General features: G+C 37.9%; 1 non-coding gene across 1 annotated transcript; it reads right to left on the minus strand.

The window, feature by feature from the left end:
• Window positions 1-1,700: 1,700 nt before the first annotated feature.
• LOC112760911 (small nucleolar RNA R71) lies at window positions 1,701-1,808 on the minus strand. Its single transcript, XR_003181326.1, has one exon. It is a non-coding gene; the product is annotated as a small nucleolar RNA R71 (small nucleolar RNA).
• Window positions 1,809-13,136: the final 11,328 nt, after the last annotated feature.

The raw sequence follows: 13,136 nt of genomic DNA on the forward strand, positions 1-13,136 counted from the left end.
GCATTAAAGAATTCTAAGTTTGGTGTCTTGCATGTTTTCTTTGCATTAAAAATTTTTTCAAAAATGTGTCTATGATGTTCATCTTGACATTCAAAGTGTTCTTGGTGTTCATCTTGACATTCATAGCATTCTTGCATGCATCACATATTTTGATCTAAAAATTTCATGCATTGCACCTTTTTAGTGTTTTTCTCTCTTGCATCATAAAAATTCAAAAATAAAAAAAAATATCTTTCCCTTTTTCTCTCATCAAATTCGAAAATTTGAGTTGACTTTTTCAAAAATTTTTAAAAAAATCAAATTGTTTCTCATGAGTCAAATCAAATTTTCAATTTGAAAATCTTATCTTTTTCAAAATCTTTTTCAAAAATCAAATCTTTTTCAAAATTCTTAGTTATTTTCGAAAATTCCAAAAATATTTTTCAAAAATCTTTTTCTTATTTTTGTATTAAATTTTCGAAAATAACATAAACAATTAATGTTTTGATTCAAAAATTTCAAGTTTGTTACTTACTTGTTAAGAAAGATTCAAACTTTAAGTTCTAGAATCATATCTTGTGATTTCTTGTGAATCAAGTCATTAATTGGGATTTTAAAAATCAAATCTTTTTCAAAACTAATTTCTATCATATCTTTTTAAAAAAATATCTTCTTATCTTATCTTTTTCAAAAAAATATCTTTTCAAAAATATCTTTTCTAACTTCCTAACTTCTTATCTTTTCAAAAATTTGTTTCAACTAACTAACTAACTTTTTGTTTGTTTCTTAACTTTTTCAAAACCACCTAACTAACTCTCTCTCTCTCATTTTTCGAAAATATCTCTCCCTTTTTCAAAAATTTCTTTTTAATTAACTAATTATTTTTATTTTTTATTTTTGAATTCAAAAATTTTCGAAAAATACTAACTAATTTTCAAAAACCAATTTTCAAAAATCACTAACTCTTTTTCAAAATAATTTTCGAAAATTATTCCCCCCCCCATCTCATTCTATTTATTCATTCATGTCCTAACATCTCATCTCACATTCCAATCCTCATAGTTGTGTTTCTTCCTTTACATCACATCCTTTATCTCCCCCTCTTCTTCTACTTACAAAGGGATCCCTATACTGTGGTATAAAGGATCTCTATTATTATTATCATTTTTCTGGCCATTCTTCCTTGTCATATGAGCAGGAGCAAGGATAAGAACATTCTTGTGGAAGCAGATCCAGAACCTGAAAGAACTCTGAAGAGAAAATTAAGAGAAGCTAAAATACAACAATCCAGAGATAACCTTTCAGAAATTTTTGAACAGGCAGAGGAGATGGCAGGCGAAAATAATAATGAAAGGAGGATGCTTGGTGACTTTACTGCACCTAATTCCAATTTACATGGAAGAAGCATCTCCATTCCTGCCATTGGAGCAAACAACTTTGAGCTGAAACCTCAATTAGTTTCTCTGATGCAGCAGAACTGCAAGTTTCATGGACTTCCATCTGAAGATCCTTTTCAGTTCTTAACTGAATTCTTGCAGATATGTGATACTGTTAAGACTAATGGAGTAAATCCTGAAGTCTACAGGCTCATGCTTTTCCCTTTTGCTGTAAGAGACAGAGCTAGATTATGGTTGGATTCTCAACCCAAAGACAGCCTGAACTCTTGGGATAAGCTGGTCACGGCTTTCTTAGCCAAGTACTTTCCTCCTCAAAAGCTGAGCAAGCTTAGAGCTGATGTTCAAACCTTCAGACAGAAAGAAGGTGAATCCCTCTATGAAGCTTGGGAAAGATACAAACAGTTGACCAAAAAGTGTCCTTCTGACATGCTTTCAGAATGGACCATCCTGGATATATTCTATGATGGTTTATCTGAGCTATCAAAGATGTCACTGGATACCTCTGTAGGTGGATCCATTCACCTAAAGAAAACGCCTGCAGAAGCTCAAGAACTCATTGACATGGTTGCTAATAACCAGTTCATGTACACTTCTGAAAGGAATCCTGTGAGTAATGGGACGCCTATGAAGAAGGGAGTTCTTGAGGTTGATACTCTGAATGCCATATTGGCTCAGAATAAAATATTGACTCAGCAAGTCAATATGATTTCTCAGAGTCTGCATGGAATGCAAGCTGCATCCAACAGTACTCAAGAGGCATCTTCTGAAGAAGAAGCCTATGATCCTGAGAACCCTGCAATAGCAGAGGTAAATTACTTAGGTGAACCTTATGGAAACACCTATAACTCAACATGGAGAAATCATCCAAATTTCTCATGGAAGGATCAAAAGCCTCAACAAGGCTTTAATAATGGTGGAAGAAACAGGTTTAGCAATAGCAAGCCTTTTCCATCATCAACTCAGCAACAGACAGAGAACTCTGAACAAAATGCTTCTAATTTAGCAAATCTAGTCTCTGATCTATCTAAGGCCACTGTAAGTTTCATGAATGAAACAAGGTCTTCCATTAGAAATCTGGAAGCACAAGTGGGCCAGCTGAGTAAAAGGATCACTGAAATCCCTCCTAGTACTCTCCCAAGCAATACAGAAGAGAATCCAAAAGGAGAGTGCAAGGCCATTGACATAAGCGCCATGGCCGAACCTATGAGGAGAGGAGAGGACGTGAATCCCAAGGGGGAAGACCTCCTGGGACGTCCAGTGATCAATAAGGAGCTTCCCTCTGGGGAACCAAGGGACTCTGAGGCTCATCTAGAGACCATAGAGCTTCCATTGAACCTCCTTATGCCCTTCATGAGCTCTGATGAGTATTCCTCTTCTGAAGAGAATGAGGATGTCACTGAAGAGCAAACTGCCAAGTTTCTTGGTGCAATCATGAAGCTGAATGCCAAATTATTTGGCATTAATACTTGGGAAGTTGAACCTCCCTTGTTCATCAATGAACTAAGTGATCTGGATCAACTGACATTGCCTCAGAAGAGACAGGATCCTGGAAAGTTCATATTACCTTGTACCATAGGCACTATGATCTTTAAAGCTCTGTGTGACCTTGGTTCAGGAGTAAACCTCATGCCCCTCTCTGTGATAGAGAAACTGGGAATCTATGGGGTGCAAGCTGCTAAAATCTCACTAGAGATGGCAGACAGCTCAAGAAGACAGGCTTATGGACAAGTAGAAGATGTATTAGTAAAGGTTGAGGGCCTTTACATACCTACTGATTTCATAGTCCTGGATACTGGAAAGGAAGAGGATGAATCCATCATCCTAGGAAGACCTTTCCTGGCCACAGCAAGAGCTGTGATTGATGTTGACAGAGGTGAAATATTCCTTCAATGGAATGAGAACTCCCTTGTATTCAAAACTCAAGGATCTCCCTCTGCAACCATGGGGAGGAAGCAGGAAAAGCTTCTCTCCAAGCAGAGTCAACCAGAGCCCCCACAGTCAAACTCTAAGTTTGGTGTTGGGAGGCCACAACCAAACTCTAAGTTTGGTGTTGAACTCCCATATCCAAACTCTAAGTTTGGTGTTGGAGAGTCTCAACAAAGCTCTGCACATCTGTGAGGCTCCATGAGAGCCCACTGTCAAGCTATTGACATTAAAGAAGCGCTTGTTGGGAGGCAACCCAATGTGTATCTAATTCTTATTTTTCATGTTTTCTTAGGTTCATGATCATGTGGAGTCACAAAATAAATATAAAAATTGAAAACGGAATCAAAAACAGCAGAAGAAAAATCACACCCTGGAGGAGCATCTGTCTGGCGTTCAAACGCCAGAACAGAGCATAGTTCTGGCACTGAACGCCCAGAACAAGCATGGTTCTGGCGTTCAACGCCAGAAATGGCAGCAAAGGGGCGTTGAACGCCCAAAATGGGCACCAACCTGGCGTTGAACGCCCAGAGTTGTGTGCAAGGGCATTTTGCATGCCTAAATTGGTGCAGGGATGTAAATGCCTTGACACCCCAAGATCTGTGGACCCCACAGGATCCCCACCTACCTTCACTCACTCTCTTCTCTCTTCTCAATCATCCTCTATTCCCAATAAACACTCATCCCTTCTGTCTTCCATTTACCACTCACACCCATACAACCACTACCTTCAAAATTCAACATCTCACTCCCATCCATCTCCTCCATATCTTCTTCTTATTCTTCAGTCTTTCTTCTTTTGCTCGAGGGTGAGCAACATTCTAAGTTTGGTGTGGTAAAAGCATAGCTTTTTTTGTTTTTTCCATAACCATTGATGGCACCTAAGGCCAGAGAAACCTCGAGAAAGAAGAAAGGGAAGACAAAAGCTTCCATCAAGGGTCTATAGCTCAGTGGTAGAACATTTGACTGCAAATCAAGAGATCCCTGAGATACCTCAGGGGATACATTTTCTTCCACACAATTATTGGAAGCAACTAAGGGTGGAACTTCAAGAGCACTCCATCATCCTTCATGAAATCAGAGAAGATCTAAAAGCAATGAAGGAGGAGCAGCAAAGACAAGGAAGAGACATAGAAGAGCTCAAGGACATCACTAAGGTGGACTCATTCCTTGTTCTTACTTTCTCTGTTTTTCGTTTTCTATGTTATGTGCTTATCTATGTTTGTGTCTTCATTACATGATCATTAGTAGTAGTGACTTTGTCCTAAAGTTATAAATGTCCTATGAATCCATCACCTCTCTTAAATGAAAAATGTTTTAATTCAAAAGAACAAGAAGTACATGAGTTTCGAATTTATCCTTGAACTTAGCTTAATTATATTGATGTGGTGACAATGCTTCTTGTTTTCTGAATGTATGCTTGAACAGTGCATATGTCTTTTGAAGTTGTTGTTTAAGAATGTTAAATATGTTGGCTCTTGAAAGAATGATGACTAGGAGACATGTTATTTGATAATCTGAAAAATCATAAAAATGATTCTTGAAGCAAGAAAAAAGCAGCAAAGAACAAAGCTTGCAGAAAAAAAAAAGGGGCGAAAGAAAAATAGAAAAAAAATAGAAAGAAAAAGAAAAAGCAAGCAGAAAAAGCCAATAACCCTTAAAACCAAAAGGCAAGGGGCAAATAAAAAGGATCCCAAGGCTTTGAGCATCAGTGGATAGGAGGGCCTAAAGGAATAAAATCCTGGTCTAAGCGGCTAAACCAAGCTGTCCCTAACCATGTGCTTGTGGCGTGTAGGTGTCAAGTGAAAACTTGAGACTGAGCGGCTAAAGTCAAGGTCCAAAGCAAAAAAAGAGTGTGCTTAAGAACCCTGGACACCTCTAATTGGGGACTCTAGCAAAGCTGAGTCACAACCTGAAAAGGTTCACCCAATTATGTGTCTGTGGCATTTATGTATCCGGTAGTAATACTGGAAAACAAAGTGCTTAGGGCCACGGCCAAGACTCATAAAGAAGTTGTGTTCAAGAATCATCATACTGAACTAGGAGAATCAATAACACTATCTGAACTCTGAGTTCCTATAGATGCCAATCATTCTGAACCTCAATGGATAAAGTGAGATGCCAAAACTATTTAAGAGGCAAAAAGCTATAAGTCCCGCTCATATGATTGAAGCTATGTTTCATTGATAGTTTGGAATTTATAGTATATTCTCTTCTTTTTATCCTATTTGATTTTCAGTTGCTTGGGGACAAGCAACAATTTAAGTTTGGTGTTGTGATGAGCGGATAATTTATACGCTTTTTGACATTGTTTTTAGTATGTTTTTAGTAGGATCTAGTTACTTTTAGGGATGTTTTTATTAGTTATTATGTTAAATTCACATTTCTGGACTTTACTATGAGTTTGTGTGTTTTTCTGTGATTTCAGGTATTTTCTGGCTGAAATTGAGGGACTTGAGCAGAAATCAGATTCAGAGGTTGAAAAAGGATTGCTGATGCTGTTGGATTCTGACCTCCCTGCACTCAAAGTGGATTTTCTGGAGCTACAGAACTCGAAATGGCGCGCTTCCAATTGCGTTGGAAAGTAGACATCCAGGGCTTTCCAGCAATGTATAATAGTTCATACTTTAGCCAAGAATTGACGACGTAAACTGGCGTTCAACGCCAGCCTTCTGCCCAAATCTGGCGTCCAGCGCCAGAAAAGGATCCAAAACCAGAGTTGAACGCCCAAACTGGCACAGAAACTGGCGTTCAACTCCACAAATGGCCTCTGCACGTGCTACACTTAAGCTCAGCCCAAACACACACCAAGTGGGCCCCGGAAGTGGATTTATGCATCAATTACTTACTCATGTAAACCCTAGTAGCTAGTTTATTATAAATAGGACCTTTTACTATTGTATTAGGCATCTTTGGTCTCAGTTTTATTCTATTGTTCATCTTAGGAGACTATTGATCTCGTTTAGGGGGCTGGCCATCTCGGCCATGCCTGGACCTTCACTTATGTATTTTCATACGGTAGAGTTTCTACACTCCATAGATTAAGGTGTGGAGCTCTGCTGTTCCTCAAAGATTAATGCAAATTACTACTGTTTTCTATTCAATTCTTCTTATTTCGCTTCTAAGATATCCATTCGCATCCAAGAATGTGATGAAGGTGATGATTATGTGTGACGCTCATCATCCTTCCCCCTTATGAACGCGTGCCTGACAAACACTTCTGTTCTACATGAATTAAGCTAGAATGAGTATCTCTTAGATCTCCTAACCAGAATCTTCGTGGCGTAAGCTAGAATGATGGCGGAATTCAAGAGAATCCGGAAGGTCTAAACCTTGTCTGTGGTATTCCGAGTAGGATTCAATGATTGAATGACTGTGACGAGCCCCGAACTCGCGATTGCAGGGCGTTAGTGACAGACGCAAAAGGATAGTAAATCCTATTCCAGCATGATCGAGAACCGACAGATGAATAGCCGTGCCGTGACAGGGTGCGTGAGCAGATTATTCACTGAGAGGATAAGATGAAGCCATTGACAAAGGTGATGCCTCCAGACGATTAGCCGTGCCGTGACAGGGCATTGGATCATTTTCCCGAGAGATGACCGAAAGTAGCCATTGACAGTGGTGATGTATCACATAAAGCCAGCCATGGAAAGGAGTAAGACTGATTGGATGAAGATAGTAGGAAAGCAGAGGTTCAGAGGAACGAAAAGCATCTCCATTCGCTTATCTGAAATTCCTGCCAATGAATCTACATAAGTATCTCTATCCCTTTTATTGTTTATTTTAAATCTAATAAAGTATCATGTTTAAATCCGCCTGACTGAGATTTGCAAGGTGACCATAGCTTGCTTCATACCAACAATCTCCGTGGGATTCGACCCTTACTCACGTAAGGTATTACTTGGACGACCCAGTGCACTTGCTGGTTAGTTGTATCGAAGTTGTGACAATTATGTATTAAGATCAAAGCACCAAGCTTTGGAGCCATTACCAGGGATTGTTTGAGCCTGGACATCACAATTTCGTACACCAACAAGCATGTAAGTTTTGAGCCTATTGCATGGTTACATCTTCTAACCATTATTTCCCATTCTTGTGTGCATATCTCTCTTTATGATTGCAATCCTTGTTTTGTCTAATTCTTTATTTCCATTACTTGTGTATGAATGCATTTACATGATTGAGGCCATCATTTCAATAGTCACTTTTTCCAAATGTCTTTAACCCTTTTATCTACCATTGCTAACCAATTTTGAGCCTATGATAAACCCTTTTTGTTCTTAAATAGAGCACATCAACAACCCTAAGCGAAAAACCATGAATGTCCCTAAATTTGGATCCTTGATTAGCTTAGATAAGTTAGGATGTGTATCATTCAATTAGGAGGGTATACTTGGGAAATTTGGGTAGATATAGAGGTGTGTAATTGTAGTGTAATTGAAAATTCTAGGATTTGGGAACATGCTCATGTATTGAATGATTGAACCATATGCATTGAAACTTTTGTACATAAAGCCCCAAAGGAAAAAGGGGACCGACAAAAAAAAACAAATAAAGCAATAAAAGGGGACAAAGAAACCCCAAGACAAAGTAGTAAAAACAATGCATATGGGATGTGAATTGAAAAGAATGCATGAGTATGAAAAAAAGTGAAACTCAAGGGTAGCTAGGTAATGTATTATAGTTGTATAGGTTGTTCTATGTGTCTAGTGGGATCCTAGGTTAATCAAAGACTCAAATTTTAAGCTCACTTGACCATACACATCCTTACCTTCACCCTAGCCCCGTTACAACCCATGAATAAGACCTCATGATACTTGTAAGCATGCATTAAGTAATTGTTGATTGTTAGATAAAAGAAAAATCTTGGAAAGCATGATTAGGAGAGGATTGAGTGACAAACCCTATACACTTGAGCGAATAGAGCGGATATACTTCCAGTGAGGGTTCGATGCTCAACTCCTTGTTCCCGGCTTTCACAAGCGTTCATCTAGCAAGTTATATGCACTCCTTAGTGATGTTCAATTTGGTAGGATTCATGAACTACATATTATTTTCACCTTATATGTTCACATGTGTTCTTGGAGGATAGATTTACCCTTGACAATGTAGGTAGATGATTTTACATTAGTTACATACATTTACTTAGGTAGTTTGCATTTCATAAACCCTTTCTTACCATGATCTTTGGTCTTTTTATTTTAAGCATGAGGACGTGTTTGGTTTAAGTGTGGGGAGATTTGATAAACCCCAATTTTGTGGTTTATATTGTGTAGAATTTAGGGGATTTTGTCAATATTTTCTGCACTTATTCACAAGAAATGTATGGTTTTGTGTTTCCTTTCTAATATTGTTCCATGATGAAAAGCATGCTTATTTTGCCTTAAAATTTCCATATTTTAATTCTCTTCTATTTCTATTCGATGCCGTGATATATTTGTTGAGTGATTTTAGGAATTATAGGGTAGGAATGGCCTAAAAGAGAGAAAGAATGCATGCACAAGAGGAAGGAACATGAAGATTCGGATTTTGAGAAATTCAGCATTGGTGCGCATGCGCACTCCACGCGCACGTGTGGATGAGGATAGCTAGAAGTGGCGCGCAAGGATGGACGCATCCGCGTGGATCAGAGAATTCCAATCGACGCGCACGCGTGGATCACAAAAGCAATCGACGCGCACGCACGCATGGCGTGCACGCGCGGAAAGCTACACGTGACCTCATTAAAGAAAATCGTGCATGGCGATTTCTGAGGCTCATCAAGCCCAAATTCAAGCTGTTTCTGCATGAAAAAGACCCAAGGATGCTAGGGGAAAGGGGGGATCAATCATTTTACACTAGACACAATTTTTAGCTAGTTTTTTTTTGGTTCTTTGTTCTTCTAGAGAGAGAAACCCTTGTTCCTCTCTAGATCTAGCTTTAATTTGATCTTCCCATGTTGAATTGTGAATTGAATCTTGTTGATTACTAGTTTTAATTGTTCAATTTGACTTCCTTAGTATAATCTTGCTTAGATTTTGTGATAGTTTTATGAATTCTTGTCAATTGTCATTTTATACCCATTTCATGAATGTTGTAAATCTTGATTTGTTGATGTTACATTGATGATTTCTATGATTAATTGTGTTGTTTGAGTGATTGTATATTGATAATTGTTAGTGGGTACTTGTTGATTTCAATTTAATTGCAATTTGGAACATGTCTTTTGTTAATGCTTACCAAGTGTTTGATGAATTGTTTACCTTGATTATGGAGTAGTTCTCTTTACTCTTGGCCTAGGCTAAGGGAATTGGGTAAACTTGAGTCATTTGGGTCTAACAGATTTGACGATTTGGGAGCCCTTAGTGGTCAATTTGATAGCCATTGACGCTAACCTTCTATTAAGTCAATTAGTAGTGAGGTTAGAACTTATGGGTTGATGTTGACCAAACCATTTGACGTACTTCAAGTATAGAAGTAGACTTAATGAGTTTGGTTCCTCATAATTGTCAAGATATGGTTATTAGACAAGGATGGTGACCCCAATTTCCATGCCTAGCCAAGAGTTGCTTTTATCATTCGTATTTAAAAACTCAAATTCTTGATTATTTGTCTTAGTTATAATTACTTGTTTAGTTTAAAATAGAATCATATTGGATGTTACTTTGTTAGTTTGGAATTGCTCATATCTTGCTTAGTTATTTGAATTAGTTTCTTACCATTTAAGATTACTTGCTTGTTAAGATTCCTAGTTTAAATTCTCGCTCATGACTCACAACCCCGGATTTCTAACCAATGTTAAAGCACATGTTTGCCCATTCCTTGTGAGACGACCCGAGGTTTGAATACTTCGGTTATTTCTATTGGGGTTGAACCTGTGACAACCAAATCCCTTTCTAAATTTGATACTCGAGGATTGTTGTTGGTAGAGCTATACTTGCAACATGACTTTATTGCGAAAATCTTTACCGACGCACCCCGAGCTCCATCAGTGCGCGCACAAGGTGTGCTAGCGCCACCAACAGCATGTCATTCCCAACGTGTGCGTGCGCACAGAGCTGTGCGTACACACAGCTTACAAGACTTCCTTGGCCATGTGCGCACACAGAGCGTGCTAGCGCTCCCAGCAGTATCCCCATTCATGCGTGTGCGTATGCACAAGGCTGTGCGTGCACACAGGCTCCAAATTCCACGGGGTGTGCGCGCGCATAGGACTGTGCGTCCGCACACAAACCAGAAATCACAAATTCTGCAAAATCAGCAGAATTCAGATTTTTGGCCCAAACTTCCAACGATCATATCTCCTTCCATAAAAATCATATTTACATCATATTTAAACCATTTTAAAGCTTATGAAATTATTTTTCCTTTGATATAAAAATCATCAAATTCCGAAAAATGAGAGCTCAAGATATGCTCCGTTGAAGTTCATCAAAATTCCATTTTTACAAAAACTGATAAACTCCCCATTTTTAAAAGATACACTTACCAATCCATACCAAATCAACCCAAAACTCAACCATTCCAATCATCAATAATTTCCAAACCTCTTTCAATCATCATCCCACCAATTCCACCATATTTAGCCAATTCTCAATTTAACAAGTCTCATATCATAATCAACATTTCATACCTCAATCTCCAACAATTATTCAATTTATCAATCACCTCATATACAAATATACACATACCAATATTACCCTTCTATCATGCTCATCAATAAGAGCCTCAACCCATATCATCAATTAAATATATAGTTCATATCACATACAACATTACATGCTTTACCAACCATTACAACCACTCACAATCATTTCCACCATCATTCATACATTTTTAACTCAATCCAAATTATCCAACAAACACATCAACAATTCCAAAGCCCTATCCTAGGGTCACTAGCCTACGTTTTCACAACCACATTATATTTTATATACAGGAAACCAAAACCATACCTTAGCCGATTTCCATTCCACCCGGAACACTTCTAATTTCAACCTTCAAGGTCCCTAAAGCTTTACCAACAGATTTCCAAGTACGAAGTCCCTTTCCAAGCTTTCCAAAACCACCAATTAAGCTCCAATACTCAAATACACAAGGCCTAAGCCACAATATCACACCAAAACACAATAACTCAATACCCAATACCTAAAACTCAATATTTTCACTAGGATTTGAGATCTCTTACCTTATCCAAGTATCAAGGAAGCAAGAACAAGCCTTCCATTCAAGTTAATTTGAGCCTACAACATCCAAACTCAAAAATCTCAACACTTTGTCCACCAAAATTCAAAAATGAGGGCTGAGGATTCGAGGAAGAAACTGTGGCTTACCTTAAGAATAATTGTATGGATTTTGTAGAGCTCAACACTGCGGTCACATGGCCACAAACGGTGTGTCAATCGGAGCTCCGGATCAAAAGTTATCAACAATGGAAGATGGAACAAGGGTTTGGAACATCCCCTCCTTCCCCTTTCTTTGTTTCAGCGCGTGTGTGTGCTTTGAGGGGAGAGAGTGATTTACCACTATTTCGTTTTGTACTTAACTGAGTGGATTTTATCCACTAAACTCACACTTATTCATATAATTCGCATGGTTTTACAAATCCTTCCTAATTCTGTGCTATGATTGAAAACATGCTTCTTTGGCCTTAAAATTGCTAATTATTAATCCTCTCTTATTACCATTCGATGCCGTGATATGTGTGTTAAGTGTTTTCAGGATTTATAGGGCAGGAATGGCTTGGAGGATAGAAAGGAAGTATTCAAAAGTGGAAGGAATACAAGAAATTAAAGGAATTGCTAAGCTGTCCACCCTGACCTCTTTGTACTAAATCGACCATAACTTGAGCTACATAGGTCCAAATAAGATGGTTTTAGTTGTGTTGGAAAGCTAACATCCGAGGCTTCAAATTGATATATAATTTGCCATAGTTGCCTTGCATTTAGGCAACGTATACGCGTGCATGATGCGTACGCATGGATGACGCGTACGCGTGGATAGTGCGGCGGACAAACGACGCGTACGCGTGGCAGAGCCACATGCTGGACACATCAAAAAATGATGAGGGTGATTTCTGGGCTATTTTTGGCCCAATTTTCGGCCCAGAAAACTTAGACTAGAGGCTACAAAGTGGGAGAATCAAGGAATTCAATCATTCATTCAATCATTCATCAATTATTCACAAGTTAGGTTTTAGATGTAGTTCTTAGTGAGAGAGGCTCTCTCCTCTTTCTAGGTTTTAGGATTTTAGGATTAGATTTTCTTAATTTTAGATTCTACTTTGCTTTAATTTAGTTTCCCTTCTACCTTTATTTACTCCAGCATTCTAGTTTATTTATTTTTCTTGTTGATTCTCTTCTTATCCAATTTGGTTTTTGAACCTTCCAATGTTAGATATGATTTTATATTTAATGCAATTTGAGGTATTTCAGATTTATGATTTTAATTTGGCTTTTACATTCTTAGCGTGAATTGAGTAATTGGAGACGCTTGAGTTATCAAACTCCTTTGTTGATTGTTAATTGAAAGTTACTGATTGATTTAGATCCCTTTAAAGCTAGTCTTTCCTTAGGAGTTGACTAGGACTTGAGGAATCAAATTAATTAGTCCACTTGACTTTCTCTTATTTAGTAAGGGTTAACTAAGTGGGAGCAATGAACAATTCTCATCAAAATTGATAAGGATAACCAGGATAGGACGTCTAATTCTCATAACTTGCCAAGAGTTCATTCAATTATTAGTTTGTTTTCTTATCAATTAATTTTCTTGCTCAAACTTTCAAAAATATATAAAAATAAAATTAAAAAGAAAAAAAGGGGAGACAAAAAAGAAAAAAAAGAGCAAATAATAAAT

Source organism: Arachis hypogaea, chromosome 16 (genome assembly GCF_003086295.3).
Source record: "Arachis hypogaea cultivar Tifrunner chromosome 16, arahy.Tifrunner.gnm2.J5K5, whole genome shotgun sequence".
Taxonomy (NCBI): domain Eukaryota; kingdom Viridiplantae; phylum Streptophyta; class Magnoliopsida; order Fabales; family Fabaceae; genus Arachis; species Arachis hypogaea.